This window comes from Leptinotarsa decemlineata, unplaced genomic scaffold (assembly GCF_025532065.1).
Source record: "Leptinotarsa decemlineata unplaced genomic scaffold, Ldec_3_MD MMD2_tig00004067_RagTag_RagTag, whole genome shotgun sequence".
NCBI classification, from domain to species: Eukaryota; Metazoa; Arthropoda; class Insecta; order Coleoptera; family Chrysomelidae; genus Leptinotarsa; species Leptinotarsa decemlineata.
Genome location: NW_027412602.1, coordinates 1 through 16489, shown reverse-complemented (window position 1 = coordinate 16489; position 16489 = coordinate 1).

Sequence of the window (16489 nt, the reverse complement as noted above, 5' to 3'; positions counted from 1 at the left end):
TGAATGAATTTGTTAATCTTGTGAGAAATGCACAATTTCACTCTTGTTAAGCGTTTCTACATTATTTGTGAGGATTTGAGATGATTATCTCAAAACTGAAGGAAGTTAGTTAATGGATATTTCTGTTTTCTGATTCATGAATTATGGGAAGAATTGAAGAATTCCTGTGAATTATGTGAGGAATGTATGTTATATTTATGAGTTTCTACAATTAATGAAATGAATTCGAGACGAGTAACTGAGAATTGAAAAAGAATTTGGGAAATTTTGTTTTATTTGGGTTAGTGATATCGGTGAATGAATTTGTTAATCTTGTAAGAAATGCACAATTTCACTCTTGTTAAGCGTTTCTACATTATTTGTGAGGATTTGAGATGATTATCTCAAAACTGAAGGAAGTTAGTTAATGGATATTTCTGTTTTCTGATTTATGAATTATGGGAAGAATTGAAGAATTCCTGTGAATTATGTGAGGAATGTGTGTTATATTTATGAGTTTCTACAATTAATGAAATGAATTCGAGACGAGTAACTGAGAATTGAAAAAGAATTTGGGAAATTTTGTTTTATTTGGGTTAGTGATATTCGGTGAATGAATTTGTTAATCTTGTGAGAAATGCACAATTTCACTCTTGTTAAGCGTTTCTACATTATTTGTGAGGATTTGAGATGAATATCTCAAAACTGAAGGAAGTTAGTTAATGTATATTTCTGTTTTCTGATTTATGAATTATGGGAAGAATTGAAGAATTCCTGTGAATTATGTGAGGAATGTGTGTTATATTTATGAGTTTCTACAATTAATGAAATGAATTCGAGACGAGTAACTGAGAATTGAAAAAGAATTTGGGAAATTTTGTTTTATTGAGTTTGTGTTATACGGTGAATGATTTTGTTAATCTTGTGAGAAATGCACAATTTCACTCTTGTTAAGCGTTTCTACATTATTTGTGAGGATTTGAGATGATTATCTCAAAACTGAAGGAAGTTAGTTAATGGATATTTCTGTTTTCTGATTTATGAATTATGGGAAGAATTGAAGAATTCCTGTGAATTATGTGAGGAATGTGTGTTATATTTATGAGTTTCTACAATTAATGAAATGAATTCGAGACGAGTAACTGAGAATTGAAAAAGAATTTGGGAAATTTTGTTTTATTTGGGTTAGTGATATTCGGTGAATGAATTTGTTAATCTTGTGAGAAATGCACAATTTCACTCTTGTTAAGCGTTTCTACATTATTTGTGAGGATTTGAGATGATTATCTCAAAACTGAAGGAAGTTAGTTAATGGATATTTCTGTTTTCTGATTTATGAATTATGGGAAGAATTGAAGAATTCCTGTGAATTATGTGAGGAATGTGTGTTATATTTATGAGTTTCTACAATTAATGAAATGAATTCGAGACGAGTAACTGAGAATTGAAAAAGAATTTGGGAAATTTTGTTTTATTGAGTTTGTGTTATACGGTGAATGATTTTGCTAATCTTGTGAGAAATGCACAATTTCACTCTTGTTAAGCGTTTCTACATTATTTGTGAGGATTTGAGATGATTATCTCAAAACTGAAGGAAGTTAGTTAATGGATATTTCTGTTTTCTGATTTATGAATTATGGGAAGAATTGAAGAATTCCTGTGAATTATGTGAGGAATGTGTGTTATATTTATGAGTTTCTACAATTAATGAAATGAATTCGAGACGAGTAACTGAGAATTGAAAAAGAATTTGGGAAATTTTGTTTTATTTGAGTTTGTGTTATACGGTGAATGATTTTGCTAATCTTGTGAGAAATGCACAATTTCACTCTTGTTAAGCGTTTCTACATTATTTGTGAGGATTTGAGATGATTATCTCAAAACTGAAGGAAGTTAGTTAATGGATATTTCTGTTTTCTGATTTATGAATTATGGGAAGAATTGAAGAATTCCTGTGAATTATGTGAGGAATGTGTGTTATATTTATGAGTTTCTACAATTAATGAAATGAATTCGAGACGAGTAACTGAGAATTGAAAAAGAATTTGGGAAATTTTGTTTTATTTGGGTTAGTGATATTCGGTGAATGAATTTGTTAATCTTGTGAGAAATGCACAATTTCACTCTTGTTAAGCGTTTCTACATTATTTGTGAGGATTTGAGATGATTATCTCAAAACTGAAGGAAGTTAGTTAATGGATATTTCTGTTTTCTGATTTATGAATTATGGGAAGAATTGAAGAATTCCTGTGAATTATGTGAGGAATGTGTGTTATATTTATGAGTTTCTACAATTAATGAAATGAATTCGAGACGAGTAACTGAGAATTGAAAAAGAATTTGGGAAATTTTGTTTTATTGAGTTTGTGTTATACGGTGAATGATTTTGCTAATCTTGTGAGAAATGCACAATTTCACTCTTGTTAAGCGTTTCTACATTATTTGTGAGGATTTGAGATGATTATCTCAAAACTGAAGGAAGTTAGTTAATGGATATTTCTGTTTTCTGATTTATGAATTATGGGAAGAATTGAAGAATTCCTGTGAATTATGTGAGGAATGTGTGTTATATTATGAGTTTCTACAATTAATGAAATGAATTCGAGACGAGTAACTGAGAATTGAAAAAGAATTTGGGAAATTTTGTTTTATTTGATTTGTGTTATCGGTGAATGATTTTGTTAATCTTGTGAGAAATGCACAATTTCACTCTTGTTAAGCGTTTCTACATTATTTGTGAGGATTTGAGATGATTATCTCAAAACTGAAGGAAGTTAGTAATGGATATTTCTGTTTTCTGATTTATGAATTATGGGAAGAATTGAAGAATTCCTGTGAATTATGTGAGGAATGTGTGTTATATTTATGAGTTTCTACAATTAATGAAATGAATTCGAGACGAGTAACTGAGAATTGAAAAAGAATTTGGGAAATTTTGTTTTTATTGAGTTTGTGTATTACGGTGAATGATTTTGCTAATCTTGTGAGAAATGCACAATTTCACTCTTGTTAAGCGTTTCTACATTATTTGTGAGGATTTGAGATGATTATCTCAAAACTGAAGGAAGTTAGTTAATGGATATTTCTGTTTTCTGATTTATGAATTATGGGAAGAATTGAAGAATTCCTGTGAATTATGTGAGGAATGTGTGTTATATTTATGAGTTTCTACAATTAATGAAATGAATTCGAGACGAGTAACTGAGAATTGAAAAAGAATTTGGGAAATTTTGTTTTATTTGGGTTAGTGATATTCGGTGAATGAATTTGTTAATCTTGTGAGAAATGCACAATTTCACTCTTGTTAAGCGTTTCTACATTATTTGTGAGGATTTGAGATGATTATCTCAAAACTGAAGGAAGTTAGTTAATGGATATTTCTGTTTTCTGATTTATGAATTATGGGAAGAATTGAAGAATTCCTGTGAATTATGTGAGGAATGTGTGTTATATTTATGAGTTTCTACAATTAATGAAATGAATTCGAGACGAGTAACTGAGAATTGAAAAAGAATTTGGGAAATTTTGTTTTATTGAGTTTGTGATTATACGGTGAATGATTTGTTAATCTTGTGAGAAATGCACAATTTCACTCTTGTTAAGCGTTTCTCTACATTATTTGTGAGGATTTGAGATGATTATCTCAAAACTGAAGGAAGTTAGTTAATGGATATTTCTGTTTTCTGATTTATGAATTATGGGAAGAATTGAAGAATTCCTGTGAATTATGTGAGGAATGTGTGTTATATTTATGAGTTTCTACAATTAATGAAATGAATTCGAGACGAGTAACTGAGAATTGAAAAAGAATTTGGGAAATTTTGTTTTATTTGGGTTAGTGATATTCGGTGAATGAATTTGTTAATCTTGTGAGAAATGCACAATTTCACTCTTGTTAAGCGTTTCTACATTATTTGTGAGGATTTGAGATGATTATCTCAAAACTGAAGGAAGTTAGTTAATGGATATTTCTGTTTTCTGATTTATGAATTATGGGAAGAATTGAAGAATTCCTGTGAATTATGTGAGGAATGTGTGTTATATTTATGAGTTTCTACAATTAATGAAATGAATTCGAGACGAGTAACTGAGAATTGAAAAAGAATTTGGGAAATTTTGTTTTATTTGGGTTAGTGATATTCGGTGAATGAATTTGTTAATCTTGTGAGAAATGCACAATTTCACTCTGTAAGCGTTTTCTACATTATTTGTGAGGATTTGAGATGATTATCTCAAAACTGAAGGAAGTTAGTTAATGGATATTTCTGTTTTCTGATTTATGAATTATGGGAAGAATTGAAGAATTCCTGTGAATTATGTGAGGAATGTGTGTTATATTTATGAGTTTCTACAATTAATGAAATGAATTCGAGACGAGTAACTGAGAATTGAAAAAGAATTTGGGAAATTTTGTTTTATTGAGTTTGTGTTATACGGTGAATGAATTTGTTAATCTTGTGAGAAATGCACAATTTCACTCTTGTTAAGCGTTTCTACATTATTTGTGAGGATTTGAGATGATTATCTCAAAACTGAAGGAAGTTAGTTAATGGATATTTTCTGTTTTCTGATTTATGAATTATGGGAAGAATTGAAGAATTCCTGTGAATTATGTGAGGAATGTGTGTTATATTTATGAGTTTCTACAATTAATGAAATGAATTCGAGACGAGTAACTGAGAATTGAAAAAGAATTTGGGAAATTTTGTTTTATTTGGGTTAGTGATATTCGGTGAATGAATTTGTTAATCTTGTGAGAAATGCACAATTTCACTCTTGTTAGCGTTTCTACATTATTTGTGAGGATTTGAGATGATTATCTCAAAACTGAAGGAAGTTAGTTAATGGATATTTCTGTTTTCTGATTTATGAATTATGGGAAGAATTGAAGAATTCCTGTGAATTATGTGAGGAATGTGTGTTATATTTATGAGTTTCTACAATTAATGAAATGAATTCGAGACGAGTAACTGAGAATTGAAAAAGAATTTGGGAAATTTTGTTTATTGAGTTGTGTTATACGGTGAATGATTTTGTTAATCTTGTGAGAAATGCACAATTTCACTCTTGTTAAGCGTTTCTACATTATTTGTGAGGATTTGAGATGATTATCTCAAAACTGAAGGAAGTTAGTTAATGGATATTTCTGTTTTCTGATTTATGAATTATGGGAAGAATTGAAGAATTCCTGTGAATTATGTGAGGAATGTGTGTTATTTATGAGTTTCTACAATTAATGAAATGAATTCGAGACGAGTAACTGAGAATTGAAAAAGAATTTGGGAAATTTTGTTTTATTGAGTTTGTGTTATTCGGTGAATGATTTTGTTAATCTTGTGAGAAATGCACAATTTCACTCTTGTTAAGCGTTTCTACATTATTTGTGAGGATTTGAGATGATTATCTCAAAACTGAAGGAAGTTAGTTAATGGATATTTCTGTTTTCTGATTTATGAATTATGGGAAGAATTGAAGAATTCCTGTGAATTATGTGAGGAATGTGTGTTATATTTATGAGTTTCTACAATTAATGAAATGAATTCGAGACGAGTAACTGAGAATTGAAAAAGAATTTGGGAAATTTTTTATTGAGTTTGTGTTATACGGTGAATGATTTGTTAATCTTGTGAGAAATGCACAATTTCACTCTTGTTAAGCGTTTCTACATTATTTGTGAGGATTTGAGATGATTATCTCAAAACTGAAGGAAGTTAGTTAATGGATATTTCTCTGTTTTCTGATTTATGAATTATGGAAGAATTGAAGAATTCCTGTGAATTATGTGAGGAATGTGTGTTATATTTATGAGTTTCTACAATTAATGAAATGAATTCGAGACGAGTAACTGAGAATTGAAAAAGAATTTGGGAAATTTTGTTTTATTTGGTTTAGTGATATTCGGTGAATGAATTTGTTAATCTTGTGAGAAATGCACAATTTCACTCTTGTTAAGCGTTTCTACATTATTTGTGAGGATTTGAGATGATTATCTCAAAACTGAAGGAAGTTAGTTAATGGATATTTCTGTTTTCTGATTTATGAATTATGGGAAGAATTGAAGAATTCCTGTGAATTATGTGAGGAATGTGTGTTATATTTATGAGTTTCTACAATTAATGAAATGAATTCGAGACGAGTAACTGAGAATTGAAAAAGAATTTGGGAAATTTTGTTTTATTGAGTTTGTGTTATACGGTGAATGATTTTGCTAATCTTGTGAGAAATGCACAATTTCACTCTTGTTAAGCGTTTCTACATTATTTGTGAGGATTTGAGATGATTATCTCAAAACTGAAGGAAGTTAGTTAATGGATATTTCTGTTTTCTGATTTATGAATTATGGGAAGAATTGAAGAATTCCTGTGAATTATGTGAGGAATGTGTGTTATATTTATGAGTTTCTACAATTAATGAAATGAATTCGAGACGAGTAACTGAGAATTGAAAAAGAATTTGGGAAATTTTGTTTTATTGGGTTAGTGATATTCGGTGAATGAATTTGTTAATCTTGTGAGAAATGCACAATTTCACTCTTGTTAAGCGTTTCTACATTATTTGTGAGGATTTGAGATGATTATCTCAAAACTGAAGGAAGTTAGTTAATGGATATTTCTGTTTTCTGATTTATGAATTATGGGAAGAATTGAAGAATTCCTGTGAATTATGTGAGGAATGTGTGTTATATTTATGAGTTTCTACAATTAATGAAATGAATTCGAGACGAGTAACTGAGAATTGAAAAAGAATTTGGGAATTTTGTTTTATTGAGTTTGTGTTATACGGTGAATGAATTTTGCTAATCTTGTGAGAAATGCACAATTTCACTCTTGTTAAGCGTTTCTACTACATTATTTGTGAGGATTTGAGATGATTATCTCAAAACTGAAGGAAGTTAGTTAATGGATATTTCTGTTTTCTGATTTATGAATTATGAAGAATTGAAGAATTCCTGTGAATTATGTGAGGAATGTGTGTTATATTTATGAGTTTCTACAATTAATGAAATGAATTCGAGACGAGTAACTGAGAATTGAAAAAGAATTTGGGAAATTTTGTTTTATTGAGTTTGTGTTATACGGTGAATGATTTTGCTAATCTTGTGAGAAATGCACAATTTCACTCTTGTTAAGCGTTTCTACATTATTTGTGAGGATTGAGATGATTATCTCAAAACTGAAGGAAGTTAGTTAATGGATATTTCTGTTTTCTGATTTATGAATTATGGGAAGAATTGAAGAATTCCTGTGAATTATGTGAGGAATGTGTGTTATATATTATGAGTTTCTACAATTAATGAAATGAATTCGAGACGAGTAACTGAGAATTGAAAAAGAATTTGGGAAATTTTGTTTTATTTGGGTTAGTGATATTCGGTGAATGAATTTGTTAATCTTGTGAGAAATGCACAATTTCACTCTTGTTAAGCGTTTCTACATTATTTGTGAGGATTTGAGATGATTATCTCAAAACTGAAGGAAGTTAGTTAATGGATATTTCTGTTTTCTGATTTATGAATTATGGAAGAATTGAAGAATTCCTGTGAATTATGTGAGGAATGTGTTATATTTATGAGTTTCTACAATTAATGAAATGAATTCGAGACGAGTAACTGAGAATTGAAAAGAATTTGGAAATTTTGTTTATTGAGTTTGTGTTATACGGTGAATGATTTTGTTAATCTTGTGAGAAATGCACAATTTCACTCTTGTTAAGCGTTTCTACATTATTTGTGAGGATTTGAGATGATTATCTCAAAACTGAAGGAAGTTAGTTAATGGATATTTCTGTTTTCTGATTTATGAATTATGGAAGAATTGAAGAATTCCTGTGAATTATGTGAGGAATGTGTGTTTATTTATGAGTTTCTACAATTAATGAAATGAATTCGAGACGAGTAACTGAGAATTGAAAAAGAATTTGGGAATTTTGTTTTATTGAGTTTGTGTTATACGGTGAATGATTTTGCTAATCTTGTGAGAAATGCACAATTTCACTCTTGTTAAGCGTTTCTACATTATTTGTGAGGATTTGAGATGATTATCTCAAAACTGAAGGAAGTTAGTTAATGGATATTTCTGTTTTCTGATTTATGAATTATGGGAAGAATTGAAGAATTCCTGTGAATTATGTGAGGAATGTGTGTTATATTTATGAGTTTCTACAATTAATGAAATGAATTCGAGACGAGTAACTGAGAATTGAAAAAGAATTTGGGAAATTTTGTTTTATTGAGTTGTGTTATACGGTGAATGATTTTGCTAATCTTGTGAGAAATGCACAATTTCACTCTTGTTAAGCGTTTCTACATTATTTGTGAGGATTTGAGATGATTATCTCAAAACTGAAGGAAGTTAGTTAATGGATATTTCTGTTTTCTGATTTATGAATTATGGGAAGAATTGAAGAATTCCTGTGAATTATGTGAGGAATGTGTGTTATATTTATGAGTTTCTACAATTAATGAAATGAATTCGAGACGAGTAACTGAGAATTGAAAAAGAATTTGGGAAATTTTGTTTTATTTGGGTTAGTGATATTCGGTGAATGAATTTGTTAATCTTGTGAGAAATGCACAATTTCACTCTTGTTAAGCGTTTCTACATTATTTGTGAGGATTTGAGATGATTATCTCAAAACTGAAGGAAGTTAGTTAATGGATATTTCTGTTTTCTGATTTATGAATTATGGGAAGAATTGAAGAATTCCTGTGAATTATGTGAGGAATGTGTGTTATATTTATGAGTTTCTACAATTAATGAAATGAATTCGAGACGAGTAACTGAGAATTGAAAAAGAATTTGGAAATTTTGTTTTATTGGGTTAGTGATATTCGGTGAATGAATTTGTTAATCTTGTGAGAAATGCACAATTTCACTCTTGTTAAGCGTTTCTACATTATTTGTGAGGATTTGAGATGATTATCTCAAAACTGAAGGAAGTTAGTTAATGGATATTTCTGTTTTCTGATTTATGAATTATGGGAAGAATTGAAGAATTCCTGTGAATTATGTGAGGAATGTGTGTTATATTTATGAGTTTCTACAATTAATGAAATGAATTCGAGACGAGTAACTGAGAATTGAAAAAGAATTTGGGAAATTTTGTTTTATTGAGTTTTGTGTTATACGGTGAATGAATTTGTTAATCTTGTGAGAAATGCACAATTTCACTCTTGTTAAGCGTTTCTACATTATTTGTGAGGATTTGAGATGATTATCTCAAAACTGAAGGAAGTTAGTTAATGGATATTTCTGTTTTCTGATTTATGAATTATGGGAAGAATTGAAGAATTCCTGTGAATTATGTGAGGAATGTGTGTATATTTTATGAGTTTCTACAATTAATGAAATGAATTCGAGACGAGTAACTGAGAATTGAAAAAGAATTTGGGAAATTTTGTTTTATTGAGTTTGTGATATACGGTGAATGATTTTGCTAATCTTGTGAGAAATGCACAATTTCACTCTTGTTAAGCGTTTCTACATTATTTGTGAGGATTTGAGATGATTATCTCAAAACTGAAGGAAGTTAGTTAATGGATATTTCTGTTTTCTGATTTATGAATTATGGGAGAATTGAAGAATTCCTGTGAATTATGTGAGGAATGTGTGTTATATTTATGAGTTTCTACAATTAATGAAATGAATTCGAGACGAGTAACTGAGAATTGAAAAAGAATTTGGGAAATTTTGTTTTATTTGGGTAGTGATATTCGGTGAATGAATTTGTTAATCTTGTGAGAAATGCACAATTTCACTCTTGTTAAGCGTTTCTACATTATTTGTGAGGATTTGAGATGATTATCTCAAAACTGAAGGAAGTTAGTTAATGGATATTTCTGTTTTCTGATTTATGAATTATGGGAAGAATTGAAGAATTCCTGTGAATTATGTGAGGAATGTGTGTTATATTTATGAGTTTCTACAATTAATGAAATGAATTCGAGACGAGTAACTGAGAATTGAAAAAGAATTTGGGAAATTTTGTTTTTTGGGTTAGTGATATTCGGTGAATGAATTTGTTAATCTTGTGAGAAATGCACAATTTCACTCTTGTTAAGCGTTTCTACATTATTTGTGAGGATTTGAGATGATTATCTCAAAACTGAAGGAAGTTAGTTAATGGATATTTCTGTTTTCTGATTTATGAATTATGGGAAGAATTGAAGAATTCCTGTGAATTATGTGAGGAATGTGTGTTATATTTATGAGTTTCTACAATTATAAGAAATGAATTCGAGACGAGTAACTGAGAATTGAAAAAGAATTTGGAAAATTTTGTTTTATTGAGTTTGTGTTAATACGGTGAATGATTTTGCTAATCTTGTGAGAAATGCACAATTTCACTCTTGTTAAGCGTTTCTACATTATTTGTGAGGATTTGAGATGATTATCTCAAAACTGAAGGAAGTTAGTTAATGGATATTTCTGTTTTCTGATTTATGAATTATGGGAAGAATTGAAGAATTCCTGTGAATTATGTGAGGAATGTGTGTTATATTTATGAGTTTCTACTACAATTAATGAAATGAATTCGAGACGAGTAACTGAGAATTGAAAAAGAATTTGGGAAATTTGTTTTATTTGGTTAGTGATATTCGGTGAATGAATTTGTTAATCTTGTGAGAAATGCACAATTTCACTCTTGTTAAGCGTTTCTACCATTATTTGTGAGGATTTGAGATGATTATCTCAAAACTGAAGGAAGTTAGTTAATGGATATTTCTGTTTTCTGATTTATGAATTATGGGAAGAATTGAAGAATTCCTGTGAATTATGTGAGGAATGTGTGTTATATTTATGAGTTTCTACAATTAATGAAATGAATTCGAGACGAGTAACTGAGAATTGAAAAAGAATTTGGAAATTTTTGTTTATTTGGTTAGGGTAGTGATATTCGGTGAATGAATTTTAATCTTGTGAGAAATGCACAATTTCACTCTTGTTAAGCGTTTCTACATTATTTGTGAGGATTTGAGATGATTATCTCAAAACTGAAGGAAGTTAGTTAATGGATATTTCTGTTTTCTGATTTATGAATTATGGGAAGAATTGAAGAATTCCTGTGAATTATGTGAGGAATGTGTGTTATATTTATGAGTTTCTACAATTAATGAAATGAATTCGAGACGAGTAACTGAGAATTGAAAAAGAATTTGGGAAATTTTGTTTTATTGAGTTTGTGTTATACGGTGAATGATTTTGCTAATCTTGTGAGAAATGCACAATTTCACTCTTGTTAAGCGTTTTCTACATTATTTGTGAGGATTTGAGATGATTATCTCAAAACTGAAGGAAGTTAGTTAATGGATATTTCTGTTTTCTGATTTATGAATTATGGGAAGAATTGAAGAATTCCTGTGAATTATGTGAGGAATGTGTGTTATATTTATGAGTTTCTACAATTAATGAAATGAATTCGAGACGAGTAACTGAGAATTGAAAAAGATTTGGGAAATTTTGTTTTATTTGGTTAGTGATATTCGGTGAATGAATTTGTTAATCTTGTGAGAAAATGCACAATTTCACTCTTGTTAAGCGTTTCTACATTATTTGTGAGGATTTGAGATGATTATCTCAAAACTGAAGGAAGTTAGTTAATGGATATTTCTGTTTTCTGATTTATGAATTATGGGAAGAATTGAAGAATTCCTGTGAATTATGTGAGGAATGTGTGTTATATTTATGAGTTTCTCTACAATTAATGAAATGAATTCGAGACGAGTAACTGAGAATTGAAAAAGAATTTGGGAATTTTTTTTATTGAGTTTGTGTTATACGGTGAATGATTTTGTTAATCTTGTGAGAAATGCACAATTTCACTCTTGTTAAGCGTTTCTACATTATTTGTGAGGATTTGAGATGATTATCTCAAAACTGAAGGAAGTTAGTTAATGGATATTTCTGTTTTCTGATTTATATGAATTATGGAAAGAATTGAAGAATTCCTGTGAATTATGTGAGGAATGTGTGTTATATTTATGAGTTTCTACAATTAATGAAATGAATTCGAGACGAGTAACTGAGAATTGAAAAAGAATTTGGGAAATTTTGTTTTATTGAGTTGTGATATTATACGGTGAATGATTTGTTAATCTTGTGAGAAATGCACAATTTCACTCTTGTTAAGCGTTTCTACATTATTTGTGAGGATTTGAGATGATTATCTCAAAACTGAAGGAAGTTAGTTAATGGATATTTCTGTTTTCTGATTTATGAATTATGGAAGAATTGAAGAATTCCTGTGAATTATGTGAGGAATGTGTGTTATATTTATGAGTTTCTACAATTAATGAAATGAATTCGAGACGAGTAACTGAGAATTGAAAAAGAATTTGGGAAATTTTGTTTTATTTGGGTTAGTGATATTCGGTGAATGAATTTGTTAATCTTGTGAGAAATGCACAATTTCACTCTTGTTAAGCGTTTCTTCATTATTTGTGAGGATTTGAGATGATTATCTCAAAACTGAAGAAGTTAGTTAATGGATATTTCTGTTTTCTGATTTATGAATTATGGGAAGAATTGAAGAATTCCTGTGAATTATGTGAGGAATGTGTGTTATATTTATGAGTTTCTACAATTAATGAAATGAATTCGAGACGAGTAACTGAGAATTGAAAAAGAATTTGGGAATTTTGTTTATTTGAGTTTGTGTTATACGGTGAATGATTTTGTTAATCTTGTGAGAAATGCACAATTTCACTCTTGTTAAGCGTTTCTACATTATTTGTGAGGATTTGAGATGATTATCTCAAAACTGAAGGAAGTTAGTTAATGGATATTTCTGTTTTCTGATTTATGAATTATGGGAAGAATTGAAGAATTCCTGTGAATTATGTGAGGAATGTGTGTTATATTATGAGTTTCTACAATTAATGAAATGAATTCGAGACGAGTAACTGAGAATTGAAAAAGAATTTGGAAATTTTGTTTTATTGAGTTTGTGATTCGGTGAATGATTTTTTAATCTTGTGAGAAATGCACAATTTCACTCTTGTTAAGCGTTTCTACATTATTTGTGAGGATTTGAGATGATTATCTCAAAACTGAAGGAAGTTAGTTAATGGATATTTCTGTTTTCTGATTTATGAATTATGGGAAGAATTGAAGAATTCCTGTGAATTATGTGAGGAATGTGTGTTATATTTTATTTCTACAATTAATGAAATGAATTCGAGACGAGTAACTGAGAATTGAAAAAGAATTTGGGAAATTTTTTTATTTTTGTGTTATACGGTGAATGATTTTGCTAATCTTGTGAGAAATGCACAATTTCACTCTTGTTAAGCGTTTCTACATTATTTGTGAGGATTTGAGATGATTATCTCAAAACTGAAGGAAGTTAGTTAATGGATATTTCTGTTTTCTGATTTATGAATTATGGGAAGAATTGAAGAATTCCTGTGAATTATGTGAGGAATGTGTGTTATATTTATGAGTTTCTACAATTAATGAAATGAATTCGAGACGAGTAACTGAGAATTGAAAAAGAATTTGGGAAATTTTGTTTTATTTGGGTTAGTGATATTCGGTGAATGAATTTGTTAATCTTGTGAGAAATGCACAATTTCACTCTTGTTAAGCGTTTCTACATTATTTGTGAGGATTTGAGATGATTATCTCAAAACTGAAGGAAGTTAGTTAATGGATATTTCTGTTTTCTGATTTATGAATTATGGGAAGAATTGAAGAATTCCTGTGAATTATGTGAGGAATGTGTGTTATATTTATGAGTTTCTACAATTAATGAAATGAATTCGAGACGAGTAACTGAGAATTGAAAAAGAATTTGGAAATTTTGTTTTATTTGGGTTAGTGATATTCGGTGAATGAATTTGTTAATCTTGTGAGAAATGCACAATTTCACTCTTGTTAAGCGTTTCTACATTATTTGTGAGGATTTGAGATGATTATCTCAAAACTGAAGGAAGTTAGTTAAGGATATTTCTGTTTTCTGATTTATGAATTATGGGAAGAATTGAAGAATTCCTGTGAATTATGTGAGGAATGTGTGTTATTTTATGAGTTTCTACAATTAATGAAATGAATTCGAGACGAGTAACTGAGAATTGAAAAAGAATTTGGGAAATTTTGTTTTATTGAGTTTGTGTTATACGGTGAATGATTTTGCTAATCTTGTGAGAAATGCACAATTTCACTCTTGTTAAGCGTTTCTACATTATTTGTGAGGATTTGAGATGATTATCTCAAAACTGAAGGAAGTTAGTTAATGGATATTTCTGTTTTCTGATTTATGAATTATGGGAAGAATTGAAGAATTCCTGTGAATTATGTGAGGAATGTGTGTTATATTTATGAGTTTCTACAATTAATGAAATGAATTCGAGACGAGTAACTGAGAATTGAAAAAGAATTTTGGAAATTTGTTTTATTGATTTGTGTTATACGGTGAATGATTTTGTTAATCTTGTGAGAAATGCACAATTTCACTCTTGTTAAGCGTTTCTACATTATTTGTGAGGATTTGAGATGATTATCTCAAAACTGAAGGAAGTTAGTTAATGGATATTTCTGTTTTCTGATTTATGAATTATGGGAAAATTGAAGAATTCCTGTGAATTATGTGAGGAATGTGTGTTATATTTATGAGTTTCTACAATTAATGAAATGAATTCGAGACGAGTAACTGAGAATTGAAAAAGAATTTGGGAAATTTTGTTTATTTGGGTTAGTGATATTCGGTGAATGAATTTGTTAATCTTGTGAGAAATGCACAATTTCACTCTTGTTAAGCGTTTCTACATTATTTGTGAGGATTTGAGATGATTATCTCAAAACTGAAGGAAGTTAGTTAATGGATATTTTTGTTTTCTGATTTATGAATTATGGGAAGAATTGGAGAATTCCTGTGAATTATGTGAGGAATGTGTGTTATATTTATGAGTTTCTACAATTAATGAAATGAATTCGAGACGAGTAACTGAGAATTGAAAAAGAATTTGGGAAATTTTGTTTTATTTATTGGGTTAGTGATATTCGGTGAATGAATTTGTTAATCTTGTGAGAAATGCACAATTTCACTCTTGTTAAGCGTTTCTTTCTACATTATTTGTGAGGATTTGAGATGATTATCTCAAAACTGAAGGAAGTTAGTTAATGGATATTTCTGTTTTCTGATTTATGAATTATGGGAAGAATTGAAGAATTCCTGTGAATTATGTGAGGAATGTGTGTTATATTTATGAGTTTCTACAATTAATGAAATGAATTCGAGACGAGTAACTGAGAATTGAAAAAGAATTTGGAAAATTTTGTTTAATTGAGTTTTGTGTATACGGTGAATGATTTTGCTAATCTTGTGAGAAATGCACAATTTCACTCTTGTTAAGCGTTTCTACATTATTTGTGAGGATTTGAGATGATTATCTCAAAACTGAAGGAAGTTAGTTAATGGATATTTCTGTTTTCTGATTTATGAATTATGGGAAGAATTGAAGAATTCCTGTGAATTATGTGAGGAATGTGTGTTATATTTATGAGTTTCTACAATTAATGAAATGAATTCGAGACGAGTAACTGAGAATTGAAAAAGAATTTGGGAAATTTTGTTTTATTTGGGTTAGTGATATTCGGTGAATGAATTTAATCTTGTGAGAAATGCACAATTTCACTCTTGTTAAGCGTTTCTACATTATTTGTGAGGATTTGAGATGATTATCTCAAAACTGAAGGAAGTTAGTTAATGGATATTTCTGTTTTCTGATTTATGAATTATGGAAGAATTGAAGAATTCCTGTGAATTATGTGAGGAATGTGTGTTATATTTATGAGTTTCTACTACAATTAATGAAATGAATTCGAGACGAGTAACTGAGAATTGAAAAAGAATTTGGGAAATTTTGTTTTATTTGGGTTAGTGAATTCGGTGAATGAATTTGTTAATCTGTGAGAAATGCACAATTTCACTCTTGTTAAGCGTTTCTACATTATTTGTGAGGATTTGAGATGATTATCTCAAAACTGAAGGAAGTTAGTTAATGGATATTTCTGTTTTCTGATTTATGAATTATGGGAAGAATTGAAGAATTCCTGTGAATTATGTGAGGAATGTGTGTTATATTTATGAGTTTCTACAATTAATGAAATGAATTCGAGACGAGTAACTGAGAATTGAAAAAGAATTTGGGAAATTTTGTTTTATTTGAGTTTGTGTTTACGGTGAATGAATTTGTTAATCTTGTGAGAAATGCACAAATTCACTCTTGTTAAGCGTTTCTACATTATTTGTGAGGATTTGAGATGATTATCTCAAAACTGAAGGAAGTTAGTTAATGGATATTTCTGTTTTCTGATTTATGAATTATGGAAGAATTGAAGAATTCCTGTGAATTATGTGAGGAATGTTGTTAATAATTATGAGTTTCTACAATTAATGAAATGAATTCGAGACGAGTAACTGAGAATTGAAAAAGAATTTGGGAAATTGTTTTATTGGGTTAGTGATATTCGGTGAATGAATTTGTTAATCTTGTGAAAATGCACAATTT